General features: G+C 39.3%; 1 long non-coding RNA gene across 1 annotated transcript; it reads left to right on the top strand.

The window, feature by feature from the left end:
* LOC137809650 (uncharacterized) lies at positions 1-1097 on the top strand. Its single transcript, XR_011080794.1, has 2 exons — positions 1-373; positions 896-1097. It is a non-coding gene; the product is annotated as an uncharacterized lncRNA (long non-coding RNA).
* The last annotated feature ends 5609 nt before the right edge of the window (positions 1098-6706 follow it).

Here is a 6706-nt window from a genome sequence, read left to right on the forward strand (position 1 = left end):
CCGTGCTCGAACTCATTATTTTTCTCCCACATGCACACTATCTTCTACACGCCACACTTTTCTTCTCCATTGAGTCGCTTGCAACTCCATTATTGCCGTCACCGTGCCTCTAGCTCTCCTCTCTCCCTGCAAACCCTCCGAGCTTCCACCTCCACACCCCTCGCACTGCCAACCATCCAAGCTCCCCCAACCCCCGCGTCGCTAACGTCTTCTTCTCTCCTCCGCGCATCTTCTTCTCTCCTTCCCTTTGCGTCGTCTGACGTCACCAGTGGGGTCGCCGCATATCTCCTCCGAGTGCGCGCAAACAGTTGCCTCCGTCACCAACCCTTCACCCAGCAACACCTTCGCACGCTGACAACACTTAAACCCTAAGGTTAGTTAGTATTTTAAAAATTTTAAAAATAGTTTTATAATAAATATTTTCATGTATCTATGTGATGATTAGTTAGTAGTTTAGGATTTGTGGAAACTTCATTTAGTGAATATTTGATGGAGGAGTCCTAACATTAAAGAGAAGAGTAATAGATTTTGAGTTAGCAAAAATTTGCATGAAGAAACTTCAAGCGGTCATAACTTTTGACAGAGAAATCGGATGAAGACGAGGTAACGAATCACGTGACCAATACCCTTAGGGGATTGGGGTCGACCAAAATTCCAAAAATCCACTGTTTACTATTTTTTTTTTAAGTATTATTTAGGTCTTTTTTAGGTATTTTAAGGTTTTACTTCTCATACTTTTACTTGTTAGAAAATTCTGAAATTTTTGCATGATGTTTCCTAGTATAAATTAGAGATTTATCAAACCATTATGATTATATTACATTCACAAATTTATTACTCATCCATTACATTACATAATGTTATGTGTTCTAACATTTTAATCTTACTATTTTAGTGCTTATTCTGGATATAACATGCTAAGGTGCAAATGCAAAGAAGCTCACTTGGACGCACCTTAAGGTCACCATGTATAACACTTTAGGATAAATGAATTATTAGAATGACATATAAATTTTTGTAGAATTTAAATGTACTAATTTATTATATGTAGACTTTCATATTTAAATTAAGATATTACATGATTATTGTTATGAAAATTTGATATTTTATAAAGGATTAAAGTAAGTATATAATAATAAAATATTTTTAAAAAAAAATACATTTGTAGTGATGGTTCCAGTGGGAATCGTCTTTAAAAGCCAGTTAGAAGCATTTATAACGACGATGTTATAAGTGTTTTTTTTTTCATTTATTTGACAAAATGACAATTTTTACACATGTTAATGTGGTTTTATAACGACGGTTTTAAAACTATCATTATAAATATTTGATTTATACGACACCCACAATAACAACGATTCTAGAACCGTCTTTATATGACATTTTTAACCATCCTTAAATGACTTTTCTGTAGTAGTGTCAATAGAAGGCAAAAAATAAATCTTATAAATTTAAGTATAAAAAAGTGGAGAAAAAAAATCAATAGTGTGTATGTATGTACTTCATTTTTTTATTTAAATAGAAAATTAATGACAAAACTATACTACTAAATATATAGATAAAAAAAAAATTAACTAGTATTTTTTTTATTAAGAATAAATAGTTAATTATGCATTTTGTGTATTAACCTGATGTTATGTAGTTTCCACACTTTCAAACAATGTATATACAAACGAATTTCTATATATGTTCAAAGTGAATAACAAAGGTGATTTTCAAAGTAAATAATAAAGGTGATGGGTGTATAAAGTTGTGAGTGTTATTTAGTAGAAACCCGGGTGGTTCAGTTGTTACATGAAGTCTAGGTGTTGGAGGATGAGTCAAAGGAGATGAAGAAGATAATGTATCCATCATTCATAATAAAGAAAAAACTTTGATGACTTGACTGCCCAGGAGTTATTCAGAAGAGAGCAGAAAGGATTGTAGAAAGAAGGAGATGGATGGATTAAACGCACTGCTGAGTTTAGTATTCTCCTCTCCAATTTTTAAGTTAAGTATGTAAGGAGGTTCTGCGAGTAGATGACAATGAAAACCAGTAGCATATGTATAAAAACATATCTTTTTCTGGGAATAGTTTCTGAGGAGGTCTGAACTCTAGACCCTAAACTCAAACAAAAATTACGGAAGACAAAAGAGTATGACATATTTCTACTGCACTTGTTAAGCAATACATTGTTACATAATTTTTTCATAGTTTCAAGGATGGGGTTTTGTTCTCGCTGGTTGAATCGTTTGTCGCTTGACTCGAACGACAGTCTTTGGCCTGCCTATCTCCGCCTGAGAACTTCCTTGGTTGAAGAATCTCTCACCTGCAAAGACAAAGGGCACCTCGGCGACCGTTTGCACTCTGACGCAAGTCAATATTGGGCAAAGAAACAGTAAGTGTATAAAGTATTTTCAGTCTTAGAAACGGTGTACCTTGCTAGGGTTCTTAGTGCCCTTTTTCACTAGCACCACGTTCGCTAGCCACTCCGGGTACTGAATCTCACTGATGTGGCAAGCCTTGAGCAGCTTCTTTGTCTCTTCTTTGACGATCTGACGCCTCTCGTCATTGAACTTTCGTCTTCTTTGGCGAACAGGTCGGACCTGGGGGTCCATCGTGAGACGATGACACAGGAAGTCAGGATCTATGCCAGGCATGTCTGAGGTAGACCATGCAAAAGCATCAAAGTGTCGAGCTATGACTTCGGCGATCTGGTCATGTGTCTCTTGGCCTAGGGATTTGCCAAGCTTGAACTTCTTCTCGCTGATCTCCCTCTCTAACACGTCTTCGATAGGTTCGAGCCGTCTCTCCCAGGCAATCTCTGCGCGGGTGACCCCTTCTTCCCTCAGAGGTTGAGTGGTAACAGCGAACACTCCTCTCTTCCTCTTGAGGCTATTCTTGTAGCACTTCTTAGCCTCATTCTGATCAGACTTGATGGTCATCACCGTACCCTCGAGGGAAGGCAACTTCATCTTCATGTGCCGTAGAGGCCACCACTCCAATCCTGTTCAAAGCAGGTCTACCAAAAAGTATATTGTAGGCTGATGGAGCGTTAACAATGAGGTACCTGATGTTTGCAGTGCGTGAAGCTGTGCCATCTGTGAAGGTCGTCCTCAGCTCTATGTGTCCATGCACCTCCACCTGGTCCCCAACAAAACCATACAAGCAACCGAAAGCCTCAACTGGTTTGGAGACAATTGTAACTTGTTGAAGGTTGACCAGAACATCACATCGCCCGAACTACCCTGGTCCACGAGGACGCGATGCACCCTTCTTCCTGCTGTCACTACCGAAATCACCACCAGGTCATTGTCTTGTGGAGCAACATCCTGGCGGTCGACCTTGGTGAAGATGAGGTCGACATCGGGAGTCTGATCTGCCTCCTGTACCTCTACTTCCATCACCTCTCGTGCATACTTCTTTCGCTGGGAGGCGGTGCATCCTCCTCCTGAGAACCCTCCAGAGATGGTGTTGATCTCACCATGAATGGGCACCTTGTGCCCTTGATCTACTCCCGTGGATGCTAACGCCTGATTCCCCTACGACTCTAGGAGGTAGTCCTTCAAGAAGCCGCTTTTCATTAGCTCGTCCAACTGGTATCCCAGTGACAAGTAGTTGCGTATGGCGTGGCCATATGCTTGGTGGAATTCGCACCAAGCGTTCTTGCTGGGCCCCAACTTTTTGTCGGTCTTTGGGGGTGTCTTCAGCCTTACCGCTATGTTAGGAATAACGATCAGCTCCTTGAGCTCTACACAAAAATTGTGCTTGGGGGGTGGGTCTCCCCGTGTGTGCGCTCTAGTCTGGGGCTTCTTGTAAGGTTGCTGCTTTCCCGAGCCTTTCTTCTCTGTTGTCGCCTCGTGCACCCTCATGAGTTGAGGTCGACCTGCTACTCGAGGTCGGACAGGACCGACACTGCCGTGTTTTTCTGTGACTCGGTCTTCCACGGCGATGTACGCCATAGCTCGACGCCTGATCTCGCAGAACGTCTTTGGTTAATACCTAAGCAGCGAGTCACTGAAAGGTCCTGGTAGCATTCCTTTGGTGAAGGCATGCACCGTCATGGCTTCATCCTTGTGGTTTAGCCTCACCACTTAGACCCCAAACCTGTTCAAGAACTCTTTCAAGGACTCTCTCTGGTACTGTTTTATGTCAAAGACATCGTAAGAGATCGGAGAGGGAGCCCTGTTGATAAGGACTAGTCGGTACACAATGTTAGAGTTAAACTGTGTCTAAGTTCAAGAGGGGAGAATTGAGTTTATCAAATTTTCGCAAAAGAGACTGATTTACAGTGTAACAGAGGTGAAAAGAACATATTGATTTTAAATGAAACAGATTGTTTTTACAAATGACTTTAGCACAAACAGAACTTGATCAACAAGGTTTAGATCAACCAGCAAGAATAGCAGAAACAAATTGATTAACTTTTACAGCTTATAAAGTTGCAGATTGTATTACAAGATTAATCAATTTTATTTAACACAAAGCATCTAGAGGAATGGACAAATGTCACAGTTCAGTCAAGGAAAACAATTCACACTTTAGCCATATTACAGATTCACACATCAGCTTGATTTATGTTTAGAAGATTGATTAACAAGCTGGAATGGCAGATTTAATCAGGTCCAGAGTTAACAGATTTAGATTCAAAAGAACAGATTCCTTTCTTGACAAATTATGTGAAAACTCAGAATTAAGTGCAGGGATGAGAAGAGAAACACAAGAGAATTTTTATACTAGTTCACTCATCAAGAGCTACGTCCAGTTCACCTTACTCCAAGTGGAATCCACTAAAACAGATACAATCAATTACAACATACACAACAGCTCTTGAACCCTTCAAGAACTTCAACAAACAAGGCTGAAAAACACAATTTCAGCACACCTTGCACTCCAAGAAACACTATCAAAGAGTGACTAACACTTATACCTATTACAAGAATGAATAAGGGAAAGATTACACCTGAAATTGTGTTGCAAGAACATAAATCAGTTGTTCTATTTGCTCCAAGACAGTACCAACACCCTCATCCAGCACAAGGTTCTTCAAGAACAAACACACATCTATTTTCCTATTGAAAAACCTTTGCAAAACCTTTTCAATTCTCTTTCTCACACAAGAAATGTTTTATCTCCGTTCAAACTGTGAGTTCTCAGCACTGTTTTTATGTGAGCAGAGCATTTTATTTTATAGAGAACAATTTCTAACCACTTTTCAAAAAACAATTTCAGAGCAGTTTTAAAAACAACAGATTGATTCTAAAAACAACAGGTTAAATGTTAACAAAACCGTCAGCTCAGCTTAACTGAAATAACAGACTGAGCTTTACCTTTGGTGCCCTAACTGAATTTCGAAAAGCCTTTCAACAGAGCAAAAATAAACCTATTGTTTATCAAGAAAACAGATTTATTTTTGTACTGAATCAAACCTTTTAAGAAAACTTTAAAAAGCTTTTCCAAAACCATTTAACCACATCATGTGCTTGATCTTACTACCTTGATTTGGCATCTAGGATGGGTCATGTAGCAAAAGGCAACCTTGAATACACACAAACCTAAAGTACTAGATCATCTAAGACACATTGCAACCTTTAAAGCAAACTAGCTAAAAACTACATCAAACACACTAAGGCAAGGTAGAGATGAGCTTCATCCATCTTCAACAATCTCCCCCTGTTTGATGGAGACAAAAACCCCTTTGCTTTGCATACTTTGATGATCAAAACCTACACTGCACTAGCTTCCACAAACTGCACAACAACATTTAGAAATAAAACCAGAATATAGCAGTATATGAGTTTTGTGCTACCTCCCTGCAGCTTGAACTAAATCATCAACTTATGTGAGAAATCTTTCATTTATCCTTCTCCCCCTTTGGGTTCATCAAACAGAGTAGAACATGGAATAAAAGAAGCACACCATAGACATGCATAATAGTTCAAACTAAAACCAGTTTATAGGTCTATTACAAAACAAAACAGAATGAAACCAGTGCAGAAAAAATAAAACAGAAAACCCAATTGTTCAACAAGACATAAAGGATAAAGACTTTGAAAAGATCACTTGTTATAGTGGTAGAGCTCAGCTAGCTGCTCCTAACTCCTTCAATATGGTCATCTAAGTGTTGAAACCTGGCTTGAGTCATTCATAATGTGCCTTTTGGTCATATGTGAGTGTATCCAGCCTGCTTAGAACTTGCCTTTCGAACATGGATAGAGGTTCACCTCTATACACAGGCTCCTGATATGCAACCAGTGCATTATGGCTTGTAGCTGCAACATCCTCATTCATGAAAGAGTGAACTGGTGACTCATCCATGTGTTGCACACCGTCAACATTTTGTTCTTCTTCATTTCCTGGATTAGCTGCTTCATTCTCAGCTCTATTTGCATATTCCCTTCTAAAAATCCAGCTGTCTTCCTCCTTTTGGAACCCCATTTTCAAGAGAGTGAAGTTGTCTATTTCACTTGCTGCCTTAATAGTGTCATTTCTTTCATTTGCAGTATCCACTTCAAAATAGTCAATTAGTTTGGATACAAAAATTGCATATGGAAAGCGATAATCAGGAAGCCTTGTGGATTTGAGCATATGCTCTACCATTGTACTTACCCAATTTACCTTGAGCTGATTCATTATACAGTATAGCAGAATCAAATCCTCTTCATGAAGAGTAGCATGATTGCTTCCTCTAGGAGTAAGTTGCCAAGCAATTATGTAGGCTAGGAG

The sequence above is a fragment of the Phaseolus vulgaris genome, chromosome 2, assembly GCF_000499845.2.
Source record: "Phaseolus vulgaris cultivar G19833 chromosome 2, P. vulgaris v2.0, whole genome shotgun sequence".
In the NCBI taxonomy this organism is placed as follows: Eukaryota; Viridiplantae; Streptophyta; class Magnoliopsida; order Fabales; family Fabaceae; genus Phaseolus; species Phaseolus vulgaris.